This window comes from Ictidomys tridecemlineatus, chromosome 3 (genome assembly GCF_052094955.1).
Source record: "Ictidomys tridecemlineatus isolate mIctTri1 chromosome 3, mIctTri1.hap1, whole genome shotgun sequence".
Classification (NCBI taxonomy): domain Eukaryota; kingdom Metazoa; phylum Chordata; class Mammalia; order Rodentia; family Sciuridae; genus Ictidomys; species Ictidomys tridecemlineatus.
This window is the reverse complement of record NC_135479.1, coordinates 72,315,570-72,329,172: the sequence shown is the minus strand read 5'-3', so window position 1 is coordinate 72,329,172 and position 13,603 is coordinate 72,315,570. Positions and strand designations below refer to the sequence as shown.

The 13,603-nt window shown below is 39.7% G+C and overlaps 1 pseudogene; it reads right to left on the bottom strand.

The window, feature by feature from the left end:
* Positions 1-4,696: 4,696 nt before the first annotated feature.
* LOC144375673 (nocturnin pseudogene) overlaps positions 4,697-13,603 on the bottom strand; it is a 31,765-nt pseudogene continuing 22,858 nt past the window's right edge.

Below are 13,603 nucleotides of genomic sequence, written 5' to 3'. Positions count from 1 at the left end.
AACCTTCTGCACTGTCTTTTTAGTTTTTCTATAAACTAAAACTGTACTAACACTAAAATTTTATCTTCAGAAAAGAAACCTGGGCATGGAACACAGGAGATAATTTCATTTGGCTGGTACAGGGAGAGTGAGTGGGAGATGATGTAGGAATCACTGATAATAGGAGTGGATTACATCATGCAGGGCCTCAAAGCCTGCCTCAGCCTCATGCTTCACCCAGTGTGGAGGTGAGAAGCTGTGCAGAGGTTTTGAGGGTCACAGCAATGTAATGGGTGTTACATTCCAGGCCAACTGGAGCAGTGTTAAGAAGAAGGGCCGGATGCTGAGTTACACCTGTAGCAGGATCTGGGATCTGGTAAGATAAATAAATAATAATAAAAAAAGAGCCTGAACATAGTAGGAGGAAGAGAAGGGAGAGTAAGAAGAGAGTCTCCCAAGGTGTCCCACATGTGGATTCCTGACAATGACATAAGATCTAAGGTAAAATATCCTGAAAGAGTGAAAGCTGGAAAAATATGAGCAATAAAATAAAAACCTTTATCAGCAAAATATAAGTGAAAGCAACAAATAAATATATATTAACTAAGAAAAAAATGATTGAATTCATTGATAATAAGTGATGGGAACAAACAACGCTCTCATATAGAAGGGTTCAAAACAATGCAAAAAAATAGCATCCCCTCCTTCATGTGGAGCTTAGTATCCTTGTCATTTTATGGATGGGCAGATTGAATGACTTGATTGCAACAAATAGTGAAGGAATAAGGGAAAAGTATTATATTTCCAAAGATAGCATACACTGATGTTTCGACTAGTGAACATGAATTAAACGTGCATAGTGTAAAAGTGGTAAAAACACTGGGCCCAAATGAGGACTCTATGCTTCAGAGTAAAGCACTTCCAAATGCTGCTGCAGTAGTCTCTAATACAGGCATGGCTTGTTAGTAATAGTGAAAATCACTAGCAGTGATTCAGATGCACTCTCTAAAAAAAGAGCCAGCCCAGAGGCTCTGTGACAAGAAATCGCCTTGCCAGACACCTCACAGACATCCCGACCCCCTTAAGCGCTCTGAGCTTCCCACTGGCACCCCTCACATGCATGCGCATGTTCTTGGCAAGAGACGCTCTGGCGCTCTTGGGCTGCCATCCTACAGCTGGCTCAAGAGTCCCTTGCAGCTCCAGTGTAGCAAGGCATAGGCAGGGGAACTGACAACGGGCTGGCTGTGGCTCCCACAGTGGCATCCAGAGTCAGTCCCATAGGCCTTGAACTCTGTCCAGTCTTCCATCCGTGGGCCGTCGGCCTCCGTGTGCTTGTGAGTAGGCGCCTGCTACACTGCACAGGCCCCTGCACCTCACCAGGCAGCCCGGGGTGCCGGCCTTTCCTCACCTCAGACGAGGGCTGCGCCCCGACTAGGCCAGCTGTGCCAGGGCCCGCCTGGCCTGGAAGTGAGGGGCACGTTGGCCAGGGCGGCACCATCGTCGAGGCCTTGTCCATGTCCCTTGCAGCCTCAGTGGCGCCCATGCTCCAGAGAACCTCTGCAGTGCTTGAGAAGCATGGTACCGGTCAGCAGGTCAGCGCTCCTGTCGGTGTAAGACGAAGTTGTGACTGTTATTTTCTTGTTCCCCGGTGAAAGCTGTGAATGTTAGAGACACTGTCAGCCAGTATCCGGGTTGTTAGGCAGAAGGACGCTCAGTTTTCATGATGTTAGTGACTTTGCAAAACGGAATACTGAGTCACTTTTGCTGAGGCTGATGTGGTCACATCACGATTGACATGCCCTCATAGATTGACTGTTGGTAGAAGAGTCTGGACTTTATTTTGCAACATTCCCACAGGTAAGAAAATGAATGGCTAGCTCCTTGTTTCATCTTGCTTAGTGCTGCCAAGTGAATGTTCATATAGCATGTTATGTGGGATTCGTTCCTCAATCTTGGGCAGGTGGGCACCAGGGTAGTTCACTAATCTGGATAAATTTTCTTTTCTGGAATGTGGGTTGTGATGGTTGTTGCCCTGTACAAAGGTTAGTGCTTTTAACTAACTCTAAAACTAGTAATTAAAATAAGGATTAGGATATTGGAAGAAAATAAAATTATTCTCATTAATTAAAAGAAAATGTGTGGGGTATAAATCTTTTACCTCACAGTACCACTTCACTTAGTTTCCTTGAGTCTCAGAGGAGACTTTGGACAAGGACTTTTGAGCAATACAGGAACTATTGAGACCATTTGGACTTTTAGAGATGAATGCTGTGAGATGGATTGAGTTTATTGGGACAAAGGATATAACCTGATGGGGATCTTTAGTGTCTCCCATACGTTCATATATTAAACATTTTTTTCCCACCTGATAACCCACTGGGAGGTAGTGGCACATTTTAGAAGATGAGACCCAGTTGGTGGAAATGAGGTCATTGAGGATGTGCCCCTGAACAGGTACTCAGACACATGTTCCTTCTCTCTTTGCTTCCCAGCCACCATAAATTGAGCAGTTTTCCTCTTCTATCCACCCTCAACCAGACATACTGCCTTACTACAGGTCCAAATGCAAGAGGGCCAAATGTGCATGCACTGTAAACCATTCACAAATTGGGGCAGATGTGACTGCAGGTAGCCCAGGTGGACAAGCTCAGGCCCAGCATGGGAACATACGTTGCACAACAATGTGTCTTCCCAGCTAGGAGACATCTGTATAGGCTGAGATGGATACTCATATGGGTTTATTTGGGGTGATCCTCCCCTTGAATTACCTCAGTGTCTCCAGAAGGGGTATCTGAAAGAAATCTCTTTCTATTTGAAGCATTTTCTCTGTATTAAATATTTATTGAGTGACTGGCAAGTACTTCTCAGTTTTATAGGAGGGAGTATAGCCTCTGCTTTTCACTTTTATATTCTCTTATTAAATTTTCAACATCAATGTGTTTGCCTGAAATCTGCATTTATACCCTTCCACTTCTATCTTCAGAGCCCACAAAACTAATAGACTAAAACAAATTGCTGACTGTAGGTGTCAAATATTAGACTATGCATGTGGTGTACTGCTTGTGTGATCTTGTGCCTTAGTACCAGGACTTGGTGATCCTTTATGTTTCATGTGAAGAGTCAGGAAAAGAACATGAACCAAAATACATGAATCATCTTTTGTGTGCATGTTTGATTGCCATGTATGCAAGGATTGTGTCTGAGTGATTTCTTTGGCCTGTGTTGTGTGAGTACCTTTGTAGTAGTGCATGTGTTTGAGCTACTGGTGCTGGTTCCATGATTTTTATTTTTGGCACTATGGACTGTTGTGAACGTGTGTCTATGCCTTTGGGAAGATCTAGGACTGTGTGTCATCTTTGTTATGGATCTGTGTATTTCTTTTTATAAGCTTTAAAAGGTTATTTATTAATCTTAAATATTTACAACTCATACAATAAAATATGTACTAGTTTACTCCTGATGGGTTATGTTGTTTGGAAGAGGCTTCACCTCTTATCTTTATCACTTTTATTTCTGATGGCTGAGAATTGTGGGTTATCTTTTAACTTCTTACATTCTTCTTTGTAGATGTTTTAAATGACAGTCATCTAGCTTTCCTAGGAAACTTCTCTGACAGCCCAATTACAGGCTTTCTATAAAGTTTCCCATCTCTGTCTGAGGGAGGTTATTCCTGTAATCTCAGTTGCTCAGGAAGCTGAGACAAGAGTATCACAAGTTTTGAGGCCAGCCTGGGCAACTCAGCAAGACCCTGTCTTAAAACAAAAAAGAAAGACTTGGGGATGTAGCTCAGTGGTAAAGTACATTTGCAGTCAATCCCTAGTACCAAAAACAAACAAACAAACAAACAACAAGAACAAAAACAAATACAAAACAAAACAAACAGCCTTCAAATCTCTGAAAAGAAAGTCCCCTTGGCTTTCTTAGCCACGGTGACATAATAATTCCCAAATAATCATGGTGAAAAGCACATTCCAACACAAATGATGATGATACTAACTTTCAAATGTATACCACTATTATCCCAAAGGAAAAAGGACAATGCATAGCAGTGATTAAATAATGGAAAACTAACTGGAATTTCTTCAAGAAACACAATGGGAAACATGGAGGCAGAGAGAACAGTATTGATGAAGAGAGCTTCAGTCCCTATACTCAGACTTAAATAATATCCCCCACCCCCAGGCTGAAAAGCTGCTCTGTACACATTGTAGGGCACTAGAAGGAGACATTTTAAAGCTTGAAGAAAATTACTCTAAGTGATTTTATAACTTGAGTCTTGCACGGTTCTAAAATGTTCATAATGCCGTAATTTAGTTTTACATGAAGATATAAAAATAATAAATATTGCATGCATATCCTGTTGACATTTGAAAAACTCACAAATGAAAAACTTGAAATACGGTCTAGTGAAATTTTCCTACATACTGAATGTTATCCATGGAATAGGCAAGCAAGCCAGCAAGTTTTTAAAGCATCCACAAACTGAAAGAGCTTCAAAGGGAGCCCAGCTGAATGCCCTTAAATGACAGAGCAAAAGGGAATCCTCAGGGAGGGAGAATACAAAAAGCCGGAAACTGGAGTGCAAACAAACAGCTTTTTTGCTACAATTTGCATTGAAAAGGTTCGTGAACTAACAGGATCATTCCCAAGGGCATGCTGGAAAGGCAGGAAAGGATACAGAAACTGCAACTGCAGACCCTCCTCAGGCAATTTCCTATCTTTTTTTCAGTTTCGTGAATATCCCTGTTTAAGTTTCCTGTGATTAAAAAGGCCAGATCAGCTTTTATAGAAATCTGTTGGGTTCCTCATTAAAGCTAAAGTCACACACTAGAGAGAGGTGGTCAGAGGGGTAGTTGAAGGGGGGAAGCCCCATCTGCTCCTGCATAAGCAGGTCAAGCGCCAAGCCACTGCTCAGTGGCCTCTCTGGAGTACCAGATGTAATTCAGGGTGTGTCCCCTCCCCCTCAGGTCCAGACCTCCAACTGCCTGTTGTTGCTCAGCGGCTTGTAGGCTCTATTCAGGTTGAGGCCAGAGGAAGTGCTTGTAGACCTCTTCAGTGGGCTCTGCATTGAAGTCCCTGCAAATGATCAGGGGGATCTTGGCCTCTTGGGTGATGTTCTGCAGGTTCTGGAGAAGGTCACAGCCCTGGGCCAACCGAAACTGCTCCCAGCAAGTGCGAGCTTTCAAGTGGGTAACCGTGATGCAGAACTGTAGTCTTGATTCTTTGCACAACAGGGTCTGAGCAATGGCCACCTGGTTGGTTTTCAGCGTTATGGTCATTAGCCTGATATTGGCACTGTTGACCAGCTTGATTCGGTTCTGGAAAAAACAATAAGGTACAACCATCTGGTCCATTGTTGTGTTCAACATCTAGACAAGGTGACCAGGGCTTTGGGAAGAAGGTGCCTTGATAGTCCAGTCTACCGAGGAGCGGATGGAAGGTGTCAAAATAGTGGTCCACCTCTTACAGGCACAGTATGCCCTGCTGATAGGCGAGGATTTCCTCCAGAATAAGACACTTCCTCTCTTCCCACTTGAGAGCTTCAACAGGGCATTGTACAAAGTTGTCCTTGCCCTCTCCAAGAGCTTGTGCAAGGATGTTCCATTGCATGACCCTAATGGGTGGGTGGCTACGGGGGCAATCTGTCCTCAGATCCACAAAGTCCCTCTGGAATCTGGGAAGTTGAGTATGCAGGACAGCCCTCCACTCCTCCAGAAGCTCTTTAGGATCAATGGGCTCCAGATGTTCTGGGTCAGGTGACACCAAATACTCTGGGTGCTGAGAGGCAGCGCTGCTGTTCAGAGTTTTGGCGAGAGCACTATAGAGTCTTCTTGTGACCTTTCCCATGAAACACGGTGTCGGGGAACACAACCTCATGGTGCCTGAATCCGCTGAGACCGCCTCCAGGAGCCTGGGGACGAAGGCCCGGTCGATCGCGGGCGGGGGCGAGAGGCCGTGCATCCTGGGCACCGGCAGGCGGCGCAGGTGGGGGAGTCCTTCTGCAGCAGGGCAAAGCAGAGCCGCTCTGATACATGAGGGGCGCCGCCGCCACAAGCGCCAAGGCAGCTATGGCGCGCCTGAAGAGCAGAGCCTGGAGGAGGCTAAGGCAGGCGAGTTGATCAGACCTCCGGGCCTCTTAGGGCAGATGCTATGAGCTGCTTCTCACTTCGCTGGGGCCAGCTGGAAGATGGCGACAGCAGCGGTGGGGTGGTGGTGGCTCAGTCTGCCGCAGGCTGGCGAGAGCTCGGATCTATGTATTTCCAGATCTTAGAGTTTATATGTATAAACATGGTTTCAAGGAAAGAATTTAGGACTGAGAGTTTTTCCTGTACTTATGTTCAAATTCTGAGGCATTGAATGTATGTGCATGTTTGTGGCATACAGGTGGTCATATAAGATACATTTGGGAATGGAGATTGGTGTCATATGTTAAGAAGTATTTGAGTATGTTCTGAATATATTCAGTTATTGATAGAACATTTGTGTGATTGCATTTTGCATTATATTGGCTGGTCAATATTTTTCTGTGACATGGGGATATGTGTATCTATTTTAACTGTTTTTTTGAAGGTAACCAGAATTATGAGGTTTTATATGATAGGGTACAGATTGTGTACCCTTAATTGGTTTTTGTGGTGTATGTGTTTTATATTTGGGTATGAGGAATTCTTGGTGTATGACCAGGCATCTGACAGATAGGAAGTTTATATAATTGAGAATTTTCAGAGTTTCATGGGGTTGTGTGCTTGTGACTATACATCAGGAGGTATGAGGAGTCCTGTATATACCTATTAATAATGACAGAGTGGCTGCATGTGTTTCTCAGTCTGGCTGTTCTATGGAATGTATATATTCAGACAGACACCTGTGTTGTCAATCCCATGTAATCTAGGGCTCTGATTGTATTCAGGTAATGCGTTGACTGTATATTCATTTTCGAGCTGTAAGTCGGTGGTGTGTGCTTTCTTAGGCAATGCAAGTGGTACATGTATATGGGAATACATGTTAGGTATTTGGTTAGTGACAGTGTGTATGCATTGTTCATGGCGTGGTGGGGTTTATGGGTATTTATTAAGAGCAGTGCTTGAAGGGAGAGTTTTTGAGAATGTGTATGTACACTTTGGGGCTTAGAGTATGAGGGTAGAGAATGCAGTGGTAGGTATATTTTGTACTGGAGCTACTAGTGGATTATGTATCTAGAAAATGATGACAAATGAATTGTAGTTGATATCCTTATTATGTACATTTGGAGGGGATTGGGAGTCTTTATGTGTATTTGGGAGTTGTTTGCACATCAAATATTTTTGAGAATAGAGTCATGTTTATGTGTGTATGTTTTGGGTTGTGCCCATATCCTTCAGTGTCATGCATGTTACATTTTTATAACCATGGTATATCTGGTTGCTAAATCTTTAGGAAGTTCTAAGAGTTGTTGTATGTTGAGAATGAAGTAATATTTCTAATGTTTATGAAGTATGTATTTCTTTTGAGAGTATCACATCTGTGTGATTTGCTAGAGAGTTTAGGATTCTGTTTGTGTGCGTTCTGGAAAAAAGTAGGGTTGTATGCATATATGTTTGTGTGTGTGTGTGTGTGTGTGTGTGTGTGTATGTGTGTGTATTTTCAATGTTTGGTGGTATAATGTGCACTTGCTTTCAGGGAGTGTATTTTATGTGTGAATGTATAAGCATGTAATTTGTAAAGTATAGTTTACAGATGCATGTATTGGCATGTGCATTTTGGAGTAGGGGTTGAATATGTGTTTTTTGAAGGGAAGATGTTTTGTATGAATTCAGGGAATGCAAGAATGGGGTCAATTTGTGCATCTGTTTGTTTGGTGGATGTCAGTGACCTGATGATTGTACATCTGTTTTCAAATGTGAGCGTTTTTTATGCTATCTGTAACAGAAGGGATTGTCACGCATGTACATACATGAGTAAGGGAAATGTGCACGTGTCTTTGTGGCTGGGTGGTGTGTGTGTGTGTGTGTGTGTGTGTGTGTTGGGTGTTGAATGTGGTCCCAGGACCACATTAGTGATGGCAAGCCCTTCCCATATGCACTTGTTTCTGTTGATCTGATGTGTTGCCCACACTCGGCCTGTGCACAGTGGAGGCCAGTGACTGTGGCAGAAGTGAGATTCTAGTTTCTGGTTCTTATCCAGTGGGTCTGAGAACATTAGTTGTACTGGTAGGTGGTTGTGCCTCTTGAGCTTGAGTGTTGCTAGCCTGTAGGATTCTCGGCTGGCGGATGTAAGTAGATCAGTGATGACCCCTCAGGGGGGCGGAGTTTCTCCAATATGGCCATTTTTCTCCTGAATGTTTCATAGAGACTCACTCAGAAAGGAAACTGCTGGAAGATTCACAGATTCAGGAACAATTCCTGAAACAGATATTTATGTTTGTCCAACTGTTGCTTCCTCTCTTGGATTTTTTTCATTTCCAAGACAAAGTCCAAGACTCTAAGTGTGTTCCCCACAGGACCCTCCCAACTTGGCCGTGTTAGTGTCCAATGAGTTCACATGCCTGAGCTCACAGTGTGCATGCTCTGGAAACACTACTGACTCTACAATTATCATATAATTGTGTCTTCAGTCATTTTATAAGAGGAATTACAAGCTGAAAATCCAATGATATTGACTTTTAATTTTTTTCCTGAGAGCTATGCTCATTATTGTTCTTTATTTTTTGGCATGGGAATTAGTGATCCTTCCTTTCAGCCAACATGGTCCTTCAACATTTCTTATTGAAATGATCTCCCAGTGGAGAATTCAAATATGTACTAGGATGGTTTGGTCAAATTCATTCTACTAATACTGCTTTTCCTGTCTCAAGTGGAAATGTTTTAAATGTGGCATACACAAAGAATAGGATATTATGTGTTCTGAATAAATAAGGAAGTTATTTTCAGTTTTTATTTATTTGGAAATAAACAAAATGTGAATAACTTATCTATAAGTGATCAAATACAAATAAAGTTTTACCATCTTAACAAAGCTTTACCATCTTAACCATTTAGGAATGCAGGACAGTGGTTTTCAGTATATTTGTATTGCCATACTTCTGACACCAACATGCAGCCACAGAACTTTTTCATTTTGCAAATTAGAAACTTGCTCATTTCTTGAGACTTATTCTTTAAGTCTCAATTTCCTTGCCTCCTAAGGGCTTGGAAACCACTATTCTCTTTTTTCTATTATTTTGACTATTCTGTGTACCTCATATAAGTAGTAATAAAAAATGTATTCTTTTACTTAGAATAATGTTCAAAAGGTCTGTTCATGTTCTAGTATTGGACAGAACTTCCTTCTTTATTCAGAACACATAATATCCTATTATATATGCATGCCACATTTACAACATTTCTCCTTGACAAAGAAAAAGCAGAAATATTGGAATGAATTTGACCAAACTATTATAGTACATACTTGAATAGAACACAGTAAATTTCACCCTTAGTTATTCCTAAAGAAGTGTTTTAAGCACTACTTTTGAAAGATATAAATATGTAGAAGGAAGAATGATACAGTAAAGGGAACAGGGCCAGGGAAGATGGAAGGGGAAGGGCAAGTATTGAGGACTGAATTGGAACAAACTATTTTCCCTGCTTGTAGGGTTATGTTAAAATGAACCTCACTGTTATGTATAATTGTAGTACACTAATGAAAAATGAAAAAAAAATCCCTTCTCAATTGACTTTTGAGTATAATGAATAATCCTGGTGTGATTTTTGTGGGTAAAAATATCTGTCCTTTCCTGTAATGTTTAAAGAGGTGTATGGTGAGAATTTGAATTACCACCTCACCTGGGGTGGTAAATTGAGTGAGGGGATATGAATATTGCTTCATGAGAATAGAGAATGTTGACAGAAATTCATTTGATAATTTAAGGAACCACCATACATATTTCCATAAAGTTTGTACCACTTTGCATTCTAACACACCATACACTAGGGTTCCAGTTTCTACACATTCTTAGCAGTACTGGTGTTTTCTGTTTCTTTGAAAGTAGCCATCATCATGAGTGTAAAGATGTATCTTATTGTGGCTTTTATTTTTATTTCTCCACAGATTATTAATGTTGACCATCTTCCCATGTGCTTCTCAGACATTTGTGTCTCTTTTCTGGAGAAATGTCTATGTAAATCCTTTGCCCATTTTAATATTTGGTTGTTGTTGTCATATTGTTGAGATATAAGAACTTTTTACATCATGGATATTATCTCCTTATCAGATACATGATTTTCAAATGTTTTATTGCATTCAGTGTGTTGCCTTTTCACTGTAATGATTGTGTCCCTATATGCATAAAATTTTCAATCTTTATGTAGTCTAGTTTCTCTCTTTAGGTATCTGTGATTTTGGTGTCCTATCCAAGAAATAACTTAAAAATCCAAAGTCATGAAATTGTTCCTTTGTGTTTTTAGAGCCTTATAGGTGTAGGTCTGACATTTAGTCATCCATCTATGTTAATTTTTGCATCTGGTGTCAGACAAGTATACAAATTCATTTTTTTGGCTATCTAGGTTTTTCAACAGCATTTGTTGAAATGTTTATTCATTTCTCATTGAATGGTGTTGTCAGATGTCATTTGAGGACATATGTAAGTGTTTATTTTTTTCTGGATTTCTGTTCTGCTTTATTAATCTATATTTCTCTCTTTCATTTTCACATTGTTTTGATGACTGGCTTTTTAGTAGGACATCTTGAAATCAAGGTGTGTCAGACTTCCAACTTTGTTCTTTTTCAGCACTGTTTTGGTAGGTGGTAGCTTTAAGATTTCATACTAACTTTACAATAATGTTTTAAATTTTTGCAATGACAAATTAGTCTTTTCTTAGGAATTGCATTGAATCTGTGGATTGCTTTGGGCAGTATTGATAAGTTAAGAAATTTAAGCCCATGATCATTTGCTGTCTTTCACTTTTTGGTGTCTTTGTAAATTTCCTTCATAGTTTTATAGCTTTCAGTTACAAATCATTTATATCCTTGATTAAGTATTAAGAATGGTACAGTAAAGGGAACAGGGCCAGGGAAGAGGGGAGTGGAAGGGCAAGTACTGAGGACTGAATTGGAACAAATTACTTTCCCTGCTTGTGAGGTTAGGTTAAAATTACTCCCACTGTTATGTATAATTGTAATACAATAATGAAAAATGAAAAAAAATTCCTCCTTAATTGACCATTGAGTATAATGAAAATCCTGGTGTGCTTCTGTGGGTAAAAATATTTGTTCAAGTCCTTTCCTATAATGTTTTAGTGGTGTCATTTGAGAACACATCTAAGTGTTCCTCTTTTTCTGGATTTTCTATTCTATTTTATTAATCTATATTTCTCTCTTTCATTTTCACAGTTTTGATGACTAGCTTTTATTCTCTTTGAGATGACAGATGAAATTGGTTTTTTTTTTGCTTTTCTTTCCATATTTTTATTGTTAATTTTTGTGTGTGTGGGTTGTGTATTAGCACCTTTGCTGAATTTACGCATTCTGGATTTTCATGCTGAATTTATTTATTTATTTACCAAATATGCAGAATAAATTTATTTATACTGAATATTCATGCTTAATTTATTCATTTTCATAGAATTTTAAGATTATATACACATAAAAGTATGTCTTCTATGGACAGATATAGTCATGCTTTTTCCTTCCAATAACTATGCCCTTTGTGTCTATTTCTTGCCAAATACATCTGGCAAGGACTTCTGGTATGTTAAAAAGAACAAGGAAAATCATGCATTCTTAAAATCTCATTTTGGAGAAAGTATTTTTTTTCTGATTAATTAATTTAGTAGCTTTGGGTTTTCCAGTGTGTTGCTATTCATTTTGTTGTTGTATTATTCTGTGTTTTTTTTTTCTTATCTCAGTAGTAAGGATTGCACTTAGGGCCTCACACGTACTAAGCATACACTCCACCAACCATGAAACTAAATCCTAGCCTTTTAAATTTTTTTTTTTGAGGCAGAGATGGTTAAAGTGTGTAGGGTGACCTTGAACTTCTAATTTTCCTGCCTCAGCTCAAAGGCTGTGTTTACAGGTATGCATCAATATATTCAGCTGTATTTCTCCCTTCTATTTCCAGTTCTTTTTTTTTTAGTCATAATAGATGTTGATGTTGGTGCACTCTCTGTATTTCCAGGTTCTTGTCAATAACAAAGAGTAGAAGGATAAACCTACTAGACAGAGCAAGATAATTTATTTAAGTGAGAGTATACTGCTGTAGAAAGAGACAGCAGGCTCCCCAAAGGAGAATGGAAAGCCTATAAATATATCTAGAGACCAAGAGGATCCAAGAATCTCTCTTTGAGAAATTACAAAGATCTGTCCTAGTATGGTAAATTGAGTGAAGGGATATGGATATTGCTTCATGATAATAGAGAATGTTGAGAGAAAATCATTTGGAATCTTGGCTAACTTAAGGTGGGGAAGTGTAAGAGCTTGTTTGCATATTGGTTTCTACAGAGGTGGTAAAAACTACACCTGTCAGGTTTCAAAAGGACACAGCCAACAGAAGGAGAGATTAAAGGTTGCAGTCACTGTTCATACTTGGAAAAGTTCTCATAAACAAATGTGAAGCAGCAAGGAGAACAAGCAAAATTAACTTTATAATTATAATTACTTATCAGTTTTGAGGATATATTTTGTCAGAATGATAATTGGAGGTCCTGTATAGGTTCACAGGTGTAAGATGAATTCTTGGAAGCTATGTGTAAGCCTGGATTATTTCAAGATTCAGAGGGAGGTGTTTAACTCAAGAGAGATGGATCCATCTTGGTATGCTCAGTACCTTTATGGCCTTGGAAGTAGATAAAATGACTGTTTAAGTTCTTTCCATCTAGGCTATAGGTGTTTTGATAGATCCTCCTCCTTCCAGGTCTTAAGAACTTGGTCTGCTGGCTTTCTTTGCTTCTAGAGCTTAATGGATTTTACTGGGCATGATCAATGGGCATTCCTGCATGTTTGGTAAGTAGTATGAACTCATCCCAGATGAATTAGGTTGATTAATTTCTTAGTCTAGAACCATATTTACTGATAGAAAGGGTGTGATACATAAATCTCATATGGATGTAGGTCCAGATAAGCTTTCATAGTATTTCTAACTCTGATAAGGGAAACAGGTAGTAACTTGGGTCAGATTTTGGACATTGGCAGGCAAATCTTAGCTCAAATCTTCATAAAGAAATAGTTGGCTTTTTCTTATTTTGCTCAAAGTTTGAAGGTGCCAAGAAGAATGCAGATAATACTGTATTCCCCAAGGCTTTTGCTATTTACTGGGGAACTTGTACCATAAAAGCTGGACCATTGTCACTTTGTAGTGATCTTGCTAAAAAAAAAAAACTGGGGATGATTTTCTTTAGGAATATATTTGCTACCTCCTATGCTTTTTCTCTCCACCATGTAAATATATCTATAAGGATTAGGAATATTTTATATCTTGTGAACATTGGTATATGGGTAAAATCTTGTTGACAGTCTTCCTTTGTATATGATTCCTGGTGTTGACCTGGTTCTACAAGGGGTGGTGGTAGCAAATTTATGGAGTTATTTTAGTTGTACAGAGAATAACTTTGTTTAAGCTGGCAGATGGTATTTGTTATTTCAAAGTCCATAACATGCAACTGACCAT